This window comes from Mytilus californianus, unplaced genomic scaffold (genome assembly GCF_021869535.1).
Source record: "Mytilus californianus isolate M0D057914Y unplaced genomic scaffold, xbMytCali1.0.p SCAF_10, whole genome shotgun sequence".
In the NCBI taxonomy this organism is placed as follows: domain Eukaryota; kingdom Metazoa; phylum Mollusca; class Bivalvia; order Mytilida; family Mytilidae; genus Mytilus; species Mytilus californianus.
In genome coordinates this window covers 59,646,997-59,670,440 of record NW_026262582.1, presented here as the reverse complement: position 1 = coordinate 59,670,440, position 23,444 = coordinate 59,646,997, and the positions used below count along the sequence as shown (strand labels likewise).

The following is a 23,444-nucleotide window of genomic DNA, read 5'->3' as shown; positions in this document are numbered from 1 at the left end:
TTGTGTTACGTAGACAACTTACAGAAGCTCTTGCTAGCAAAACCAACAGCAGAGCTGCTGATACACTGATCATATAAACATATATATATGGAAGTGATCCTTCTGAAAATATAAAATAGGTACTGTAAATTCAGGATTGTGCATTATTTCTACCTTAGACAGAAATGCAAAATTTTTAAGTGCAATTTCTAAAGACTTTAGGACAACAAATATATCGTTTTTTTAAATTTACTTTAAATTGTGTTCACATACATACGTCCTTTTAAAACTTCATAATTAATAATTAACAAAAAGTTGAGACAGTTGAACACACCTTAGGATAATATGAGTTATATCTATGATTAATGAAACTCTCTAAAATTGATACTAATTTTATTTTTTTTTCCAAACATATGGTGTTTTAAAACCTCGCCATTTATATTTCGTAGAGTAAAAACGACCTAACTGGTTTGTTTCCGACGAGTACATATGACAAATCTGAATTGTCTAGCTTTTGAAATCATTTAATCCTAATGTTTGTTTCACTGTCACAACTATCGATTTACACTTGCGTTATAAAGTTTCATAAAAGATTTGTAATTGAACTTTTCATGGAAATCAGTGATGTGCACATATAGAATAATCGGTATAATTGTATTAAGTGGTGAAAGATAATCGACTGTTATACATAAATATAATACATTTCAAGATCGTACGCGTGTTGTATTTTTATATTGTGTGAACTTTTATTTTCAAAGATGTCATATGTTTAACATGTACTACATCAACAATTAAGGGCTCTCATACATTCGAATTGTGAGACATATATATGTGACTTATATATACAATGTCTGATTAAATATGACGTCATGAACAATTTTGCAAAGTAGTAATTGTATCATAATTTGTTTCAATAAATTATATCTTTGTGAAAATTTCTTTAAGATAATAAGATATTGTAGAACATTAAATCAAACTCTGGATAATTCCGTATCACCTATATATTTCAAACTCCAACGAACATATAACTTAACCAACAACCATATTGTTTCCGGAAATTACCTGTTGTCCATGTATTCATTGTTGTTGGCAAAGTATCGTGGTCACCATTAAACATATCTGTCTTGGATTTATACATGTACTCACCTAATAAGAGCAAAACAAAAGATTGTTTGGGGGGTTTAAAGTTATGTTCTATTCACAAATCTAGATTGATTGACTGGTGTTTAACGCTGCTTTCCACACTATTGTTTTTTTTTTTATGATCAGTTTGTAGGTTTAGAACCACTTATTGGGCCCGGTCAGAAAGAACATGCAACAAAGTAGTACATATTTTAAACAAAATACTTCCTACGCATAGCTACACATTTGTCAATAAGTAAAATATTTGGATCATTTTGGTATCAAATGAAAGTTTAAGAACTTGGAACTACTGTAGAACCCTTGTTTAAACTTTCTTTTGAATAATAAAAAAAAAAAAACACACGAAATTAAGATAGGAGGGCATATTTGCCCTGTTGCTGAGATCATGAGTACTTGAGTTTGTACTACCCAACTTCCGGGAACCAGTGTTCTCTGATATGCAATTAAAGGTATGTTGATTGTTTTAGCACAAGTCAGAGCCACCAACCTTCGACTTGAAGACTTACTATCCTAATCAATAAAGATTGAAATCTAACGCACCTTCAACGTGCAAGGTTCGAATTCACAACCTTAATTATAGCAGCCTAGTGGTACAATAGTTAAACTACTCACAAAACTAGACACACTAACACGATCGATTGAATTTGTAGCCGTTGGATCATTGCTAAATACGTTCGTATTTAGCTAGAAGCAGATACATGCACATATACAAAAAAAGGGAACTGTAAATAAATTGTGATTTTGAACATTTTAAGACAACTAGCCGACAACGCGCAAATAATATTGTTCATTCGACAATACAATAATACAAAAAACGTCAACATTAACATCTAATTACCGAAATATTATGTATCAACGGTAAATGATGTTTAAGTAATACAAAGCTGTTTTGAATGCCAATGGAATACGTTAAAAGTTTTTGTTTTTCGTCGCAAGTCCTAAGAGACAAGGCATGTGCTACAAATGCAGATAGAACTTGATTAACACGTAAGTGCAAATCATACACCGCTTCAAAAGCCTATCTCCCTCAAAGCACGTTTTTCTATTGCCTTTAACTGATAAAGGGTTATCTGTTGTTGTTGCCAATTGTTGCCGTCTTTCCGATTATTGTTTCTCTTATATACCAATTAATATGATGATTTTTAAAGCTTGTATCATGAACTACATATAGCCATTGCATTTTATACGGTGTCAATTGAGTTTGCCGTCACCGTTCCTCCAACAGTAATTTGACAACTTTTTGATCAAGAAAAACTAATACATGTAATACTAGTAATGTGTAAGTACTTACGATCTGAACAGTTACTGCTGTCTTTACATATGCAGCCGTACACATTATTGCATATCTCGTTCAAAGAACAATTACACATTTGTTTACACAGGCTACCGTAGTAATTTGATACACATTTTTCTTTACATTTCTTGCCATACCTTCCAGCTGGACATGCTGTAAGATGAATCACAGCATGTTTAATTATACTGCAATCACTCCTCTTTATATAAAACTATATGTTGGCGTTGCACAAGGACATGTTTTCTATGACTGCAAATGACATGTTTTTCTCTGGCTGATAATTACGTCTTTACGCTAAGCCAATTGGATGATAGATGTATATGATAGATATTTTGCTTTAGATATGTATTTGTCATATTGTTTAATTTTCTATGTACCTGTCCCAAGTCAGGAGCATGTCATTCCAGTAGTTGTCATTTGTTGTTGTATACTTGTATCATTTTTGTTTGTCGTTTTTTTTTGTATACATAAATCAGGCCGTTCGTTTTCTCAGTTCATTTGTTTTCCATTTTTCATTTCGGGCCGTTGACAGCTTACTATGTGCATGGGTTTTGGTCAATGTTGAAGGCCTTACGGTAACTTATATGCCATTTGGTCTCCAGAGGAAAGTTATCTCATGGGCAATTACACAACATCTCTTTATTTTGATAAATTTGTTATCTTACGCTTAGTGCATGTCTTAGAAGTTGTGTTTTTTAAAGCAAAGAAAACAAACGTAAATTCAAAGTAACACTTCGACTATTCATTTAGGATGAATCGATTTTCATGATTTTCATTCATCAATGTTTAAATAACCATGAGCGAAATAGACTACCTCAACAAATCAAAATTCAGCTTTGTCTGTCCTACGTTAATAAAATGTTCGTAATTTATAAACGACAAAACGATTTAACATAACACTTAATCAATGTACTATGTCCGAACCGGACTGTTGAATTTACGTTCATCAGGAAAAATTTGAAAACAAGAAATTTAAAGTATTACTACAAAGAAAACTTTTATTGAATGGCGACCACCTCACACATTGCATAGATGAAGCATAGATTATCGTAGTTTTTGTTGTAAGGCGTTAGAGGAAATAACACTAATACATGATAATACAACGTTTTCAAAACAAACGTCCAGTGTTTTGATCGATACTGTATTGGATATAAATGTATACTGTAGCCAGGATATTTTCAGTCTTTATTTACCACAAATAGTAACATGGTGATATATCTTGTTGTGTCGATTTCATGTAACGTCACCTTTTTCAACACGCTGGGGCTCGTTTGGGGATTGAAACACGTTTTGTTACTATAATTGTAGCCATTTAAGATGAAAGAAATATTACGTCAATGTCAGAAAAAACATCAACGTTTTGTATTCGGCACAAACTGTGGAAGGACTCAGGAAACTTGAACCTTCTTCACTCTCTGTACCTCATACAAACATATAATATTAGGTCTGACGTTGACCTAATATTGACTATGTTTGTTTCACTCTATTCAATTCGGTTTGATTTTGTTGGAAATTAAGACATGCGTGATCAATTACTGTCTAGTTGTTTGGACTTCTTGTTGTTGCTTTATTTGACATATTTACAAAAGGAATTTACCAATCTATTGCATTTAATGAATACTGTGTCAGTTTAAAGAACACCAAATACGGTCATAAAACATTCATTTCTAACACGTGATTGACTTCATTTGATTTATCTAAGTATATTCTAAATTTGATATGTAAACGAATTTCTCTTTTAGTGAAAAGACGAAGGACAAGTTCATAGAAATTATTACAAAACGCTATCAAAAGACCACTGCAAGTTATGAAATATAAAAGAAAAGAGAATGACCACGGGTAATGTGTCAACGAGACAGCAATTCAACCGAACAACAGAAAACAATCCAAGCCTACCAAGACGAAATTTGTAAACTACCATAACAGTATTAGTCTTTTTTCCTTCTTTTCTTTCGAATTATTATAATATAGTCAGTATTTACCTTACTTATAAGCTCTAAGCATTCAATTCCTAACATCTTGCTTACTCATTTTTTTCCCTTTATTGCAATTTTTCCCATTCGTGCTTATATGCTCCTTAAAAAAAAACACTACCGCCCTCCGTGCATTGTTGCGCAGAGCATTATTATTTCGTTTAAAATGTTCAGTGTAACGTGTTTTGTAAAGAAACATGATATCTATAAAAAGGTGTAATTGAAAATCAAAAAAAGTAAATTAAAATTATGTCGATGCAACATACATGACATATGGGAATGCTAACATGCATGTATGTTTGAGCCAATAATTGTTCCTATTTTTTCGGACTTTTATTTTCTTTGCACATTTAATTTTTTTCTGACACAAAGGAATATGATATATCATGTTGTTCGCGTAGAAAATGCACTAGCTGTTTTACTATTAAATCTTCTTTGTCCGTTATTTCAATTCTCGAAAAATACTGCTTTTAAATATACTGACAATAAAGACATACTAACAAAAATGGAAAAATTATGATTATCGAGTGAAGTCAATACACTGATCTTGTTGTCAAAACATTACTTACGGGTGCAAATATTATTCTCAATGTAGAAGTTGGGACAACAGTTCAAATAAATGCCAACTTTCTGGGATGTGCTGAAATATAAAGACGATAATAATAAGTAAGAACGAATGTCGAATACCTTCATATTTCAAACTTTCTCGGATTAACTTGTGAAAAAACACAGTTTCACATTACAAAACGTCTTCGGACATAGATTTGTACGTACACATTAAGTTTAAGTACTCGGAGAAGCAAACAACTAAATAGTTTATGTATTATAAACCCTGAAATAGAAATGTAAATATTTTAGTACCTACTTTTTGCCAACTATGGCTGGACAAATTCCGCTAATATTTAGATCCGAACATGCTATCATATGCAAATAAATGGATGTCAAAAAGAGTGAAAACATTTCGTAACAAGATGTTCACAAAATTGACCAGCTACATTGTGAAACAACAAATTATGCGCAATGCTATGAAGTTTTTTAAATATATTATGACGTTTAATCACAACAACGAATTAGGCCATATTAATACATACTCTTGAGTATTTGATTTTTGATTGGTTATCAATTTACACAAACACATTTCATTTAACATAAAGATGTAACAATTGAAACTCTAAAGCGATATATAACGTGTGCGTTATATTTTAATATGTTCACAAATTTCTAGAAGAAAGACATAAATCAAACGAACATCAAATCATAACGTGAAACACCGAGGAAAAGGTAACCAACTTAACCAAACATAAAAAAAAACCTGCTTAGTATACTTAAATTGTTGTTTTAATTATTTTCATTCATTACAAATACAATTGAAACAAGTTGGACAAAAACAAAATGTATGCCGAACATTATGAATTACTCCTCAGCTACGGGAAAAACGGGAGCTACATAAATAAACTCATCATAGGTACCAGAATTGCAATTTTTTTTTTTTTTGCGTCAGACGCGCGTTTCGTCTACAAAAGACTCATCAGTGACGCTCGAATCAAAAAAGTTAAAAAGGCCAAATAAAGTACGAAGTTGAAGTGCATTGAGGACCAAAAATTCCTATAAAAGTTTTGCCAAATACAGCTAAGGTAATCTATTCCTGAGTTAGAAAAACCTAAGTATATCAAATATTCAAAGTTTTGTAATCAGTTAATTTATAGTTATGACCATATGAATGATAATTCAGGTCAACACAGAAGTGCTGACTACTGGGCTGGTGTTACCCTTGGGGAATAAAAACTCCACCAGCAGTGGCATCGACCCAGTGGTTGTAAATAAACTCATCATAGATACCAGGATTAAAATTTTGTATTTGCACCAGACGCGCGTTTCGTCTACAAAAGACTCAATTGTTGCCGTCTTTCCGATTATTGTTTCTCTTATATACCAATTAATATGATGATTTTTAAAGCTTGTATCATGAACTACATATAGCCATTGCATTTTATACGGTGTCAATTGAGTTTGCCGTCACCGTTCCTCCAACAGTAATTTGACAACTTTTTGATCAAGAAAAACTAATACATGTAATACTAGTAATGTGTAAGTACTTACGATCTGAACAGTTACTGCTGTCTTTACATATGCAGCCGTACACATTATTGCATATCTCGTTCAAAGAACAATTACACATTTGTTTACACAGGCTACCGTAGTAATTTGATACACATTTTTCTTTACATTTCTTGCCATACCTTCCAGCTGGACATGCTGTAAGATGAATCACAGCATGTTTAATTATACTGCAATCACTCCTCTTTATATAAAACTATATGTTGGCGTTGCACAAGGACATGTTTTCTATGACTGCAAATGACATGTTTTTCTCTGGCTGATAATTACGTCTTTACGCTAAGCCAATTGGATGATAGATGTATATGATAGATATTTTGCTTTAGATATGTATTTGTCATATTGTTTAATTTTCTATGTACCTGTCCCAAGTCAGGAGCATGTCATTCCAGTAGTTGTCATTTGTTGTTGTATACTTGTATCATTTTTGTTTGTCGTTTTTTTTTTGTATACATAAATCAGGCCGTTCGTTTTCTCAGTTCATTTGTTTTCCATTTTTCATTTCGGGCCGTTGACAGCTTACTATGTGCATGGGTTTTGGTCAATGTTGAAGGCCTTACGGTAACTTATATGCCATTTGGTCTCCAGAGGAAAGTTATCTCATGGGCAATTACACAACATCTCTTTATTTTGATAAATTTGTTATCTTACGCTTAGTGCATGTCTTAGAAGTTGTGTTTTTTAAAGCAAAGAAAACAAACGTAAATTCAAAGTAACACTTCGACTATTCATTTAGGATGAATCGATTTTCATGATTTTCATTCATCAATGTTTAAATAACCATGAGCGAAATAGACTACCTCAACAAATCAAAATTCAGCTTTGTCTGTCCTACGTTAATAAAATGTTCGTAATTTATAAACGACAAAACGATTTAACATAACACTTAATCAATGTACTATGTCCGAACCGGACTGTTGAATTTACGTTCATCAGGAAAAATTTGAAAACAAGAAATTTAAAGTATTACTACAAAGAAAACTTTTATTGAATGGCGACCACCTCACACATTGCATAGATGAAGCATAGATTATCGTAGTTTTTGTTGTAAGGCGTTAGAGGAAATAACACTAATACATGATAATACAACGTTTTCAAAACAAACGTCCAGTGTTTTGATCGATACTGTATTGGATATAAATGTATACTGTAGCCAGGATATTTTCAGTCTTTATTTACCACAAATAGTAACATGGTGATATATCTTGTTGTGTCGATTTCATGTAACGTCACCTTTTTCAACACGCTGGGGCTCGTTTGGGGATTGAAACACGTTTTGTTACTATAATTGTAGCCATTTAAGATGAAAGAAATATTACGTCAATGTCAGAAAAAACATCAACGTTTTGTATTCGGCACAAACTGTGGAAGGACTCAGGAAACTTGAACCTTCTTCACTCTCTGTACCTCATACAAACATATAATATTAGGTCTGACGTTGACCTAATATTGACTATGTTTGTTTCACTCTATTCAATTCGGTTTGATTTTGTTGGAAATTAAGACATGCGTGATCAATTACTGTCTAGTTGTTTGGACTTCTTGTTGTTGCTTTATTTGACATATTTACAAAAGGAATTTACCAATCTATTGCATTTAATGAATACTGTGTCAGTTTAAAGAACACCAAATACGGTCATAAAACATTCATTTCTAACACGTGATTGACTTCATTTGATTTATCTAAGTATATTCTAAATTTGATATGTAAACGAATTTCTCTTTTAGTGAAAAGACGAAGGACAAGTTCATAGAAATTATTACAAAACGCTATCAAAAGACCACTGCAAGTTATGAAATATAAAAGAAAAGAGAATGACCACGGGTAATGTGTCAACGAGACAGCAATTCAACCGAACAACAGAAAACAATCCAAGCCTACCAAGACGAAATTTGTAAACTACCATAACAGTATTAGTCTTTTTTCCTTCTTTTCTTTCGAATTATTATAATATAGTCAGTATTTACCTTACTTATAAGCTCTAAGCATTCAATTCCTAACATCTTGCTTACTCATTTTTTTCCCTTTATTGCAATTTTTCCCATTCGTGCTTATATGCTCCTTAAAAAAAAACACTACCGCCCTCCGTGCATTGTTGCGCAGAGCATTATTATTTCGTTTAAAATGTTCAGTGTAACGTGTTTTGTAAAGAAACATGATATCTATAAAAAGGTGTAATTGAAAATCAAAAAAAGTAAATTAAAATTATGTCGATGCAACATACATGACATATGGGAATGCTAACATGCATGTATGTTTGAGCCAATAATTGTTCCTATTTTTTCGGACTTTTATTTTCTTTGCACATTTAATTTTTTTCTGACACAAAGGAATATGATATATCATGTTGTTCGCGTAGAAAATGCACTAGCTGTTTTACTATTAAATCTTCTTTGTCCGTTATTTCAATTCTCGAAAAATACTGCTTTTAAATATACTGACAATAAAGACATACTAACAAAAATGGAAAAATTATGATTATCGAGTGAAGTCAATACACTGATCTTGTTGTCAAAACATTACTTACGGGTGCAAATATTATTCTCAATGTAGAAGTTGGGACAACAGTTCAAATAAATGCCAACTTTCTGGGATGTGCTGAAATATAAAGACGATAATAATAAGTAAGAACGAATGTCGAATACCTTCATATTTCAAACTTTCTCGGATTAACTTGTGAAAAAACACAGTTTCACATTACAAAACGTCTTCGGACATAGATTTGTACGTACACATTAAGTTTAAGTACTCGGAGAAGCAAACAACTAAATAGTTTATGTATTATAAACCCTGAAATAGAAATGTAAATATTTTAGTACCTACTTTTTGCCAACTATGGCTGGACAAATTCCGCTAATATTTAGATCCGAACATGCTATCATATGCAAATAAATGGATGTCAAAAAGAGTGAAAACATTTCGTAACAAGATGTTCACAAAATTGACCAGCTACATTGTGAAACAACAAATTATGCGCAATGCTATGAAGTTTTTTAAATATATTATGACGTTTAATCACAACAACGAATTAGGCCATATTAATACATACTCTTGAGTATTTGATTTTTGATTGGTTATCAATTTACACAAACACATTTCATTTAACATAAAGATGTAACAATTGAAACTCTAAAGCGATATATAACGTGTGCGTTATATTTTAATATGTTCACAAATTTCTAGAAGAAAGACATAAATCAAACGAACATCAAATCATAACGTGAAACACCGAGGAAAAGGTAACCAACTTAACCAAACATAAAAAAAAACCTGCTTAGTATACTTAAATTGTTGTTTTAATTATTTTCATTCATTACAAATACAATTGAAACAAGTTGGACAAAAACAAAATGTATGCCGAACATTATGAATTACTCCTCAGCTACGGGAAAAACGGGAGCTACATAAATAAACTCATCATAGGTACCAGAATTGCAATTTTTTTTTTTTTTGCGTCAGACGCGCGTTTCGTCTACAAAAGACTCATCAGTGACGCTCGAATCAAAAAAGTTAAAAAGGCCAAATAAAGTACGAAGTTGAAGTGCATTGAGGACCAAAAATTCCTATAAAAGTTTTGCCAAATACAGCTAAGGTAATCTATTCCTGAGTTAGAAAAACCTAAGTATATCAAATATTCAAAGTTTTGTAATCAGTTAATTTATAGTTATGACCATATGAATGATAATTCAGGTCAACACAGAAGTGCTGACTACTGGGCTGGTGTTACCCTTGGGGAATAAAAACTCCACCAGCAGTGGCATCGACCCAGTGGTTGTAAATAAACTCATCATAGATACCAGGATTAAAATTTTGTATTTGCACCAGACGCGCGTTTCGTCTACAAAAGACTCAATTGTTGCCGTCTTTCCGATTATTGTTTCTCTTATATACCAATTAATATGATGATTTTTAAAGCTTGTATCATGAACTACATATAGCCATTGCATTTTATACGGTGTCAATTGAGTTTGCCGTCACCGTTCCTCCAACAGTAATTTGACAACTTTTTGATCAAGAAAAACTAATACATGTAATACTAGTAATGTGTAAGTACTTACGATCTGAACAGTTACTGCTGTCTTTACATATGCAGCCGTACACATTATTGCATATCTCGTTCAAAGAACAATTACACATTTGTTTACACAGGCTACCGTAGTAATTTGATACACATTTTTCTTTACATTTCTTGCCATACCTTCCAGCTGGACATGCTGTAAGATGAATCACAGCATGTTTAATTATACTGCAATCACTCCTCTTTATATAAAACTATATGTTGGCGTTGCACAAGGACATGTTTTCTATGACTGCAAATGACATGTTTTTCTCTGGCTGATAATTACGTCTTTACGCTAAGCCAATTGGATGATAGATGTATATGATAGATATTTTGCTTTAGATATGTATTTGTCATATTGTTTAATTTTCTATGTACCTGTCCCAAGTCAGGAGCATGTCATTCCAGTAGTTGTCATTTGTTGTTGTATACTTGTATCATTTTTGTTTGTCGTTTTTTTTTGTATACATAAATCAGGCCGTTCGTTTTCTCAGTTCATTTGTTTTCCATTTTTCATTTCGGGCCGTTGACAGCTTACTATGTGCATGGGTTTTGGTCAATGTTGAAGGCCTTACGGTAACTTATATGCCATTTGGTCTCCAGAGGAAAGTTATCTCATGGGCAATTACACAACATCTCTTTATTTTGATAAATTTGTTATCTTACGCTTAGTGCATGTCTTAGAAGTTGTGTTTTTTAAAGCAAAGAAAACAAACGTAAATTCAAAGTAACACTTCGACTATTCATTTAGGATGAATCGATTTTCATGATTTTCATTCATCAATGTTTAAATAACCATGAGCGAAATAGACTACCTCAACAAATCAAAATTCAGCTTTGTCTGTCCTACGTTAATAAAATGTTCGTAATTTATAAACGACAAAACGATTTAACATAACACTTAATCAATGTACTATGTCCGAACCGGACTGTTGAATTTACGTTCATCAGGAAAAATTTGAAAACAAGAAATTTAAAGTATTACTACAAAGAAAACTTTTATTGAATGGCGACCACCTCACACATTGCATAGATGAAGCATAGATTATCGTAGTTTTTGTTGTAAGGCGTTAGAGGAAATAACACTAATACATGATAATACAACGTTTTCAAAACAAACGTCCAGTGTTTTGATCGATACTGTATTGGATATAAATGTATACTGTAGCCAGGATATTTTCAGTCTTTATTTACCACAAATAGTAACATGGTGATATATCTTGTTGTGTCGATTTCATGTAACGTCACCTTTTTCAACACGCTGGGGCTCGTTTGGGGATTGAAACACGTTTTGTTACTATAATTGTAGCCATTTAAGATGAAAGAAATATTACGTCAATGTCAGAAAAAACATCAACGTTTTGTATTCGGCACAAACTGTGGAAGGACTCAGGAAACTTGAACCTTCTTCACTCTCTGTACCTCATACAAACATATAATATTAGGTCTGACGTTGACCTAATATTGACTATGTTTGTTTCACTCTATTCAATTCGGTTTGATTTTGTTGGAAATTAAGACATGCGTGATCAATTACTGTCTAGTTGTTTGGACTTCTTGTTGTTGCTTTATTTGACATATTTACAAAAGGAATTTACCAATCTATTGCATTTAATGAATACTGTGTCAGTTTAAAGAACACCAAATACGGTCATAAAACATTCATTTCTAACACGTGATTGACTTCATTTGATTTATCTAAGTATATTCTAAATTTGATATGTAAACGAATTTCTCTTTTAGTGAAAAGACGAAGGACAAGTTCATAGAAATTATTACAAAACGCTATCAAAAGACCACTGCAAGTTATGAAATATAAAAGAAAAGAGAATGACCACGGGTAATGTGTCAACGAGACAGCAATTCAACCGAACAACAGAAAACAATCCAAGCCTACCAAGACGAAATTTGTAAACTACCATAACAGTATTAGTCTTTTTTCCTTCTTTTCTTTCGAATTATTATAATATAGTCAGTATTTACCTTACTTATAAGCTCTAAGCATTCAATTCCTAACATCTTGCTTACTCATTTTTTTCCCTTTATTGCAATTTTTCCCATTCGTGCTTATATGCTCCTTAAAAAAAAACACTACCGCCCTCCGTGCATTGTTGCGCAGAGCATTATTATTTCGTTTAAAATGTTCAGTGTAACGTGTTTTGTAAAGAAACATGATATCTATAAAAAGGTGTAATTGAAAATCAAAAAAAGTAAATTAAAATTATGTCGATGCAACATACATGACATATGGGAATGCTAACATGCATGTATGTTTGAGCCAATAATTGTTCCTATTTTTTCGGACTTTTATTTTCTTTGCACATTTAATTTTTTTCTGACACAAAGGAATATGATATATCATGTTGTTCGCGTAGAAAATGCACTAGCTGTTTTACTATTAAATCTTCTTTGTCCGTTATTTCAATTCTCGAAAAATACTGCTTTTAAATATACTGACAATAAAGACATACTAACAAAAATGGAAAAATTATGATTATCGAGTGAAGTCAATACACTGATCTTGTTGTCAAAACATTACTTACGGGTGCAAATATTATTCTCAATGTAGAAGTTGGGACAACAGTTCAAATAAATGCCAACTTTCTGGGATGTGCTGAAATATAAAGACGATAATAATAAGTAAGAACGAATGTCGAATACCTTCATATTTCAAACTTTCTCGGATTAACTTGTGAAAAAACACAGTTTCACATTACAAAACGTCTTCGGACATAGATTTGTACGTACACATTAAGTTTAAGTACTCGGAGAAGCAAACAACTAAATAGTTTATGTATTATAAACCCTGAAATAGAAATGTAAATATTTTAGTACCTACTTTTTGCCAACTATGGCTGGACAAATTCCGCTAATATTTAGATCCGAACATGCTATCATATGCAAATAAATGGATGTCAAAAAGAGTGAAAACCTAAGTATATCAAATATTCAAAGTTTTGTAATCAGTTAATTTATAGTTATGACCATATGAATGATAATTCAGGTCAACACAGAAGTGCTGACTACTGGGCTGGTGTTACCCTTGGGGAATAAAAACTCCACCAGCAGTGGCATCGACCCAGTGGTTGTAAATAAACTCATCATAGATACCAGGATTAAAATTTTGTATTTGCACCAGACGCGCGTTTCGTCTACAAAAGACTCATCAGTGACGATCGAATAAAAAAAAAGAGTTAAAAAGGCCAAATAAAGTACGAAGTTGTAGAGCATTGAGGACCACATCTTCCTAAAAGTTTTTCCAAATACAGCTAAGGTAATCTATTCCTGAGGTAGAAGATCTTAGTAGAAAAGTCGAATTTTGTTAAAAGCATGAATCCGTAATTGTGTTCTTGTCAAGAGGTGTAATAGAACATGCAGAATGAAAAATGCAAACAGATATTTTATTAACTATGTCGGTATAATTCAGTTGAATTGGTACCAATTACCGACCTTCAATTTTACAATGATGAAAACTTCGCGACTGTTTGCACAAAAATGCATCATGTTAATATGATTTATTTAAAGCTCAACGAAATAAATGACATTCGGATACAATTCATTTTGAACAATAATTTTCATTGGACGTAAGAGTTATTTTAAAGTATTATATTCAACGTTCTACCAGTCCGCAACTACAGAAAGCCACCATTTTGAACTCCGATATTATTTTTGTATGTAATTTGTGAAAAAAAAATAAACAAAAAAGGTCACATTTTGTGCCTTCAATTCTCAATTTTGTTAATACTGAAACCATTCAGAAACGTACGAAAAGTTTAAATACGTCTTGTGTTTATGTTTCACATCGGGAGTATACTTATGACGTCACACTGTTAAGATGCCAATTACGATGTAACAGTTTCAGGGACATTGTTTTGATACTTGAATTTTTATTCAGTATGTATTGGAAAATTCATGAAAACAAAAGAAAATATACGTGAATAGATCAGCACTATGTGCATGCATTGGTACTTGATTTTTTTTAATCCAAAACATAAGGTCACTGATATAGTCACTGATATACTTGTTTGTTTTTTATCTTAAGAAGCCGATGCAACCTAGTTATTTGTTAAACTCTACACATATTTATAATTTAAAATATAAGTAAACATTCGTTGTTGTTAACTGGGTGCATACTGATGTCACTATGATGCACAGAAAAACCATCATACTCATTTTCTTTAGCTATTGACAGAGGTTTGTGTCTGCGTTATCGCTAAATGATTACAAATTCTTTGTTTTAATGGTGCTCTTATACATAAACCAGTACCACAGAAAAATCAATCGAAGACCCCGAGCATATAACATGTAAAACATTTCAATAAGAAACCAAACAGCTTGTTTTATCAACAAAACGTAAATTAAGAAATGTTCGTGTGCAAATGTAATCGATTTGAGGTAACAATGAATATGTTCTTCTACAGCACCAGTGCAAAAACGTAGCAACCAAAATTCAGAAATCCAAGGAAAATGCAAAAAGGGGGAGGTCAATAAAACCTTACAAAAACAAAAGCCTATTTTTGTTTACGTATACTGCTCACAAAGAAGCTTCAAAACCAAGGTTTCGAGCGTTGAAGTTGAAATTATCCCTTCGAAAAGTTTTCGGACGGCATCACGAGTTGCCTGACCGTCATGTATGTTTCAGAGATGATGACAGATATGTTTCAATAGTCGACACCATAATTCCAGTTCATGTTCAGGACGAGAACAAATTAACAATAAATTTGTACAATAGGTAGGTCTTATAATGGGGACTGTTCTGAGTAAAGGTCTGGAAATTTGGACTGTCACTTGAAAATGAGGGTATATTAGATAGGGGCAGACATTTGATCTTCAACTGGTCACCTACGGAGCACTCAAAGAGTTGTTAACAGGGTTATTGATATGCAGAGAGTATGGCACCTTCTCTACACGAGACATCGGATTCAATGTTCCTATTCTGACCGGATGTGTCTGCTTGATAGTACATCATTCACAGCCAAACAGACGCCTCACTTTTGAAAGAGTTTTACTGCCGGTCGGAAGAAGACCTTTAGCGACCATATTTCTATTCTTCAATCACCCTAGGATAGTTGAAGAGGATTATAACTAAAATGGACCTTAATAAGGCCAAATCCATCAACTTTGCCTGAGGGAGTTGAAACCTTGGTTTCTTCATAATTTCTAAATTCATAATTGGACAAGTTTTGAAAGTTTTGTTAAAAATCATGTCAGTTGCGAAGTAGTTGGTTAAATAAGCGTGTTAACGCATACAATTTTTGCGCGGTTTATTAATTTTACGCACTGTACTATAAAATATAAGTAAACATTCGTTGTTATTTTCTTGGTGCATACTAATGTCACTATGAAGCACAACAAAACCATAAAACTCATTTTTCTGAGTTATTGACAGAGTTTTGTGTCTGTGTTTTCGCTAAATTATTACAAATGATTTGTTTTAATGGTGCTCTTATAAATAAATTAGTACCACAGAAAAAGCAATCGAAGACCCCGAGTTGATAACATGTAAAACATTTCAATAAGAAAACCAACAGCCTGTTTTATGAACAAAACGAAAATAAAATAAATGTTCGTGTGCAAATGAAATCGATTTGAGGTAACAATGGATATGTTCTTGTACAGCACCAGTGCAAAAAAACGTATCAACCAAAATTTCGAAATCCAAGGAAAATTTAAAAAGGGAAGGTTAATAAAACCTCACAAAAACTAAAACCTATTGTTGTTTACGTATAATGCTCTCAAGGAAGCTTTAAAACCAAGTTATCACGAGTTGCCTGACCGTCATGAAATGTATGTTTCAGAAATGATGACAGATATGTTTCAATAGTCGACACCACAATCCCGTCCTTTTTTTCTTGAATATGACCTGTTCAATGAGACTTTTTGTACAAGACGGGTGTCAGTATACTCTCTGTACCCTCCCTAAGTACTGAAAATCACCTCCGGTTTTGCGCTGGGTTCGTGGTACTTAATTTTCTATGTTTGTCTTTTGTTTTTTTTTGTTTTTGTTCGTTTTTTACCATGGCATGGTCAGTTTGTTTTCGACTAGTGGGTTTGAATGTTCCTTTTAGATCTTTCGCCTCTCTTTTAAATATTATAATAGCTTTCTGATTTTAAGATTACCATTTAACTAGTCCTTGTGATCCTGTTAAATATGGGTCAGATAAATATAAAAAAAACATAAAACATAAATAAGAAAAGATAAAATACGAAAACATATAATGTGTGGGCGTTTGTACTATTCTTCTTAATGTAAAAAAATATCAAAATAATAATATCGTTTTAGATTGATAGCAACAAGCATGCATACCCCGTCTCACCTATCGATATACAACATTTTTTTGTGTTTCAACTTCAACATAACTTGTTGAGAAAGCACAAATTGAAGAACTAATAAATATTTAAAGCGTTACCATTGCCTACACATATATTGTTTGACATACTGTTTCTTTATAACGTTTGAAGCATGAAGAGTAAATAAATGATTATTTACAAGTACTTGTATAATGTTAAATTGAGCATACCCATTCAAGTCTGTTTGCCACAGGACTTTTATCGAAATGTATTCTATAACGTCTTGTTGAAAAAAATTAGTCAATCTCTGTAGTACTTCAAAACTACATACATTAAAATGCTTATGTGCACACGTCATGTACTTTATTTAGAGAATGCCTTTATCCGAATATTAGAATACACACATCTATTATTGAACATGCCACAAAAGGACGATTTCTACGATTTAAACATAATCATTGTCCATACTAAACACATATTGTTTTTTATATTTACATTGACCAGAATTTCCCAAAATTGTTATAAAGATGAAATATTTATAAATTTTACAATTTCACTAGATGGAAAATAACATATCAAATTTATCATATGTTAGTCTGTCTAGAGAGCAACAATGTCGACTTTTAGCATGTCTGGACAGCGACTTTAACGTTTTCTATATTACACACAGTGTTAAATCTGTAAATGACCTTCTGTCTGAATATGGAGGATAATTTTCCCAATTTAATATAGAGCACGTCTTTTTTTTTTGTTTCCTCAGCTATTCATCGTTTATATTTTATTTATATCCGTAAAATAATTTGGTCTTAATGATCAATGAAGATACATTAATTGTCTAAATGCGCATCTGGTGCATCGCAGTTGATATCGTGATTATTATTATCGATGAAATTATATGTTTTCTACATAATGATGAGGAAAATACAGAAAGTATAACATTTTGCATAACCATGAACAGAGCCACAAACCAATTAAAGCAGATATTAAGTCCTTTTCACATGCTTTGGTGAATTCTGCTGGAATTTGCTTATTCAACGCATAAAATGTGCATCATACTTTTAAATTAATATTTGTAGTTTCAGACTAAGTGATATAGACAAATAATGAAAACAGCACTATTTAAATTCCATGCGTCCGAAACGCCTTTCTGGATTTAATTTCATCAGGAACGCTCAGAGTCGAATATTAAAAAACCTAGGATGTATAAGAACCGAAACAATTGAACCTTGATTGATTGATTGTTGGTTGCTTAACGTCCATTGTAGAATATTTCATGCATATTCAGGACGAGAACAAATTAACAATAAATGTATGCAATAGGTAGGTCTTATAATGGGGACTGTCCTGGGTGAAGGTTGGAAATTTGGACTGCATTTGAAAATGAGGGTATATTGTCCTGCAACAGGTCACCTACGGACCAATCAAAGAGTTGTTACAAGGATTATTCACGTGCAGAGAGCGTGTCACCCTCTCTACACGAGACATCGGATTTAATGTCCCCATTCTGACCGGATGTGGCTGCGTGTTTCTACATCCCGCACAGCCAAACAAACACCTCACTTTGGAAAGGGTTTTACTGCCGGTCGGAAGAAGACCTATAACGACCATAGTTCTATTCTTCAGTCACCCTTAGATAGTTGAAGAGATCTATAACTAAACAGGACCTTTAAAAAGCCTAATCCATTTAAGGTCAACTTTACCTGAGGGAGTTGAAACCTTAGTTTCTTTATAATTTCTATATTTATAATTGGAAAAGTTTTGAAATCTTTTGTTATAAATCATGTCAGTAGCGTAGTAGTTTGTTAATTAAGCGTTTTAACGTATAAAATTTTGACGCAGTTTATTAATTGACGCATTTAACTATAATACACCCTTCGTGTCAATATTGATTTTTTCTTCGTATTATTCACGCTGGAGAAACTTGAATTTATTATACATTATTGCGAAATAACCAAAAAATAATCCCTGCTCAAAAATCATCACGTTTACAGTATTTTATCTTTGTTAAAATGGAAAATAAATTAAACCATGTTTAATGAGAAGTAAGAACAAGTGTTGCATGTGATTTAAATCAATTCTGGCCATCAGTGGTAAATTTTAGAAAGTGGCATGCCTTGTTTACAAGTAAGAAAACTATAACAACGCATGTATCATACAACATCTTACATCGAATTTGATTTAATTTGAAAATGAAATATAAATTATGTCTGTTTAGCAAAACTTACATTAGCGCCGATATACCTTTTTACTAAGTTTCATTTCATGTCATTATACAAACAAGAATCAACCACGGTTGTTGTAGGAGTTATGTTTTCAATGTTGTGTTTTGCAATCTCTACCTTGTCTTGGGTTTTTGTTTTGTTGTTTTGTTTATCTTTGATTTTTGGTATATACTTACTTGCTATACGTTAAAGAAGAACAACTTTTTGTTTCACAATCATATGATTTTGAAAATAACAAGTGGTCATTAGATATCGAAACGGAAGTCATTCAAATACTTAAAGGGGTAATTTGCATTCTCATTGGCGGAATTGTCTATGTTCAAAACATGTGCAGACAGCAGTAGTTATCTATATCAAATAATCCGATCTTGGTTATGTATTCAAAATTGCAGATCTCAAGGTGTTTGCATTATTTGTTGAATTTTTCTGTGGTATTGCTATATTTTTATACATTGTTTTCCAACAATATATATTACAAACGTTCATTAGGAAACTGTTTGTAGGTTTACGTCACAAACCTGCCCCCTTCTCGGTGAATACACTGAATCTATTTAAAAGTAAGTTATAATGGTGTATTCACACGATTCAATTCCAACTAAATATTTGTTCTACTTAGATATACATTAAGTGATTATAGCATTGTTTTGTTGTCTGGAAAAAAGACAATACTCCTATTTCATGTATTTTTTCTTTTTTCTTTTTTAATTTCTTTTGTTCAAAGACTATATGTTTGTTCGTCTTAAAGAAGCTGCGGTGTCTGAATGTTTAACAATGAATTTATACTTCTTTTAAAAGACTTTTGGGTCAATGTTTTTTTTTTCTCACAATGAAAACTCGAATACTTGTTATGACAATTATATGAAGTTATGAGGAAATGTTTAAGAACGTATCAAATGCAAAGGACACTTTCAGCTGCGTGTTGTTGTTTTTTGTTTTGTTTTGTTTTTTATTGTTAACAGTAATAAGTAGGTCATTTTAGAATGTGTGCATGTTTCACATTATTGATAATTTGAGATTTTATGTTGGATCGATTAGAATATAGTTTTGTAATCTAACCTTTGCTACATTCTTCCTGATATTTGAAAAAAAGGATATGAAATTCCATATCAATTGCATCGATACTAAATAGTGTTAAGTGTTTATATCCGTAGTCAATTGAAAACTAAAGTATGTGTCTATTATATTTCCACAGGTCGAGATTATAACATTGTCACATGTTTGTGTGACTATACCTTGTCAGGAAGTATCGCTTTTGGGTTTTCAATGCTCTTCAACTTCGTACTTTGTTTGACCTGTTTAACTTTTTTGATTCGAGCGTCTCTAATGCGTCTCTTGTTGACGAAACTCGCGTTTGTCTTACACAGTTTAATCTATGATGAGTTTATTCATAGGTAACTCTGAACATTTCTGTTTGTATCGTGTAGGGAATGTTAGTTTAGATAAGAGATGACAAATTAGTTCATACATTTAAGATTATGTTGATGTCCAACGGTCTGATTGTTATAGACTGAGGTTATAAATAAATCAGGTAAGGTTGACCTACGATTGATTTGTCTAATCTTTGAGGTTCCTGTTGGTCATATCATATTCTAATGACATATATAGATACTTGTACATGTTGTAATAGCGAACACATAGAATTGATTTTGATACACAGAGGTGCCGTTGTAACAATTCAGTTGTTATTCCCTTTATTGAGGAAGTGGGTTTAATGCTTAAACTGTGAATTAACGTGTTTGCCGTCATATTCTTAGTATTCAAGGTCGTGTGTATTACGCATAGACGATTCTTGGATTATTATGTTTTTTCAACATTGTCTCTTTATTAAGATATGCATCTTTCTTACAGTTTAGTGTGTTGGTTACGAGACTGCCTATATTTTCCTTGGAGAATATCATACAACATCAAAATTATTTATTTTGTAAAAATAGTTCCTTTCTCCATTTGAACTGTACACGTATACCTAACAACAAAATTATTTTGATTTACCTGTGTTTAAAGTCATTGCAAATGACTGATATTTTTGTTCAAGCATATGGTTGTTCTTAAATTGTTTAACATTTCACAGCGGTATAAACATCAAAAGTATTTATTTTGTAAAAATATTTCCTTTTTCCATTTGAACTGTACACGTATACCTAACAACAAAATTATTTTCATTAACCTGTGTTAAAAAGTTTAAAGTCATTGCAAATGGCTGATATTTTTGTTCAAGCATATTGTTTTTCTTAAATTGTTTAACATTTCACAGCGGTATAACATGTTACTTTAATTATTCTTCCCTTAGTTTATTTATTTTGTATTTACATTATATCATAGATCAAATTTATTTGTTCAGTGTATGTTCACTGGTGTTAATATGTCTTTTGATTGAGTTAAGCCATTTCAATTGATATTTTATAGTGTGTCTTTCTATGTTGTGATGTTACACTATTGTTTCAGATAAGGGTGAAGGTTTGGTACCATTAAAACATTTAAACCCACTGCAGTTATTTGCACCTGTCCTAAGTTGGGAATCTGATGTTCAGTAGTTGTCGTTTGTTAGAGTGGTTCATATGTGTTTCTCGTTTCTCGTTTTTTATACAGATTAGACCGTTGGTTTTCCCGTTTGACTGGTTTTACACTAGTAATTGTTGGGGCCCTTTGTAGCTTGCTGTTCGATGTGAGGCAAGGCTCCGTGTTGAAGACCGTACTTTGACCTATAATGGTTTACTTTTATAAATTTTGACTTGGATGGGGAGTTGTTTCATTGGCACTCATACCATATATTCCTATATCTAATATATAACTTGAACTTTCAAAAGTAACGTATTAACTTGTAACAGAAATGAAACCAATCACGTGATGTTCTTTTATCATTTTCATGGTCACTGGTTAGTCTTGTGTGGACGAAACGCGCGTCTTGCGTATTAAATTTTAAACCTGGTACCTTTTGTTAGCTATTATTCGTATGTTTCTCTGTCCTATACGTTCTCACATTTATTTGTGTTGTAGTCTTGTCATGTAATGTTGTCATTTTAATGTTATATTTAACATTGCCATAAAAGCGGGAGGTTGGGCTAGCCACAACACTAGGTTCAACCCACCATTTTTTTTTTCTTAAAATGTCCTGTACCAAGTCAGGAAAATGGCCATTGTTATATGATAGTTCGTTTCTGTGTGTGTTACATTTTAATGTTGTGTTTCTGTTGTGTCGTAGTTCTCCTCTTATATTTATTATGTTTCCCTCAGTTTTAATTTGTAACCCGGATTTGTTTTTTTCTCAATCGATTTATGAATTTCGAACAGCGGAATACTACTGTTGCCTTTATTAATTCATGGGACAGACAATGACATTACCCATAGTCACTTTAGATTCTGAAATCATAAACATTGGGAAATTCAAATATATATGAAAGTGAAGAAAAACACTTGGTAATTTCTGTCTCTGTTTTAAAACGTAGTGTTTTTGCTTATGTTTCTTTCCACGTGGTCACTGACCGCGTGTCTTTGATTGATGCATCGTATCCTCTTTTTTTCATTGATTACATAAATTCATCATTATTCCAGGTCCAAAAAAATGATAAACGATAAGCTATTCATTTCATCATATACTAAATTAAAGCAACAAAACAGTATTCTTAGAGACCCACAGGAAAACTGTTAGTAAATACACTCATTAAAGATACATGTTCAAGGATTAAAATAGTATACGCTAGACGTCCATTTTGTCTACAAAAGACTAATCAGTGACGCTTGAATCCGAAAAAGTCAAATAGGCCAAACAAAATACAAAACTGATGAGCATTGAAGACATAAAATAAAGGCGATAATATGTTTCAAAATAATTGCATGCTGGAAAATGTCCTATAATTGGTATATAAAAACATTTTAAGTATTGAAAAATAAGAAGATGTGGTATGATTGCCAATGAGACAACTCTCTACCAGAGACCAAATGACATAGAAATTGACAACTAAAGGTCACCGTACGGCTTCAACAATGGGTACAACCCATACCGCAAAGTAAGGTATACAAGGTCACGAAGGGACAAATTGAAACGAGAAAACTAACGACCTGATTTATATACAAAACAGAAATTAAAAACAAATCTAATACACAGCAACAAAAGACAGCTTCTGCATTGCACGTTCCATACTTGAGACAAGTACTTATAGCATCTGGCGTCTTTTACATGTTTGCTGAAGTCAACACCCTTCCCTTATCCTTGGACAGTGGTGTAACAGTACAACATATGATAAAATTGTAAAAATCAGTTGAAAAGGGTCTAACTCATCAGATCAATACAAAGCACCTCAAAATAATAACAAAAACACTAAAGACACAAATTACAGATCTGAAAGTACTCCCAGTTACTGAAAGC

General features: G+C 32.3%; 2 long non-coding RNA genes across 4 annotated transcripts in view; both read right to left on the bottom strand.

Annotated features, from left to right (window-relative positions):
- Window positions 1–23,444, bottom strand: part of LOC127718304 (uncharacterized) — a 105,802-nt gene that overhangs the window by 60,777 nt on the left and 21,581 nt on the right. The gene's annotated exons all lie outside the window — the stretch shown is intronic.
- Window positions 88–9,455, bottom strand: LOC127718305 (uncharacterized). 3 transcript variants are annotated; one of them, XR_007989722.1, is made up of 5 exons: window positions 9,332–9,455; window positions 9,036–9,106; window positions 6,490–6,645; window positions 1,042–1,125; window positions 88–102 (listed from the first exon to the last, which is right to left on the bottom strand). It is a non-coding gene; the product is annotated as an uncharacterized LOC127718305 (long non-coding RNA). The 3 variants fall into 3 exon arrangements; XR_007989721.1 differs by lacking the exon at window positions 6,490–6,645 and adding an exon at window positions 2,414–2,569; XR_007989723.1 differs by lacking the exons at window positions 6,490–6,645; window positions 9,036–9,106; window positions 9,332–9,455 and adding exons at window positions 2,414–2,569; window positions 4,959–5,023.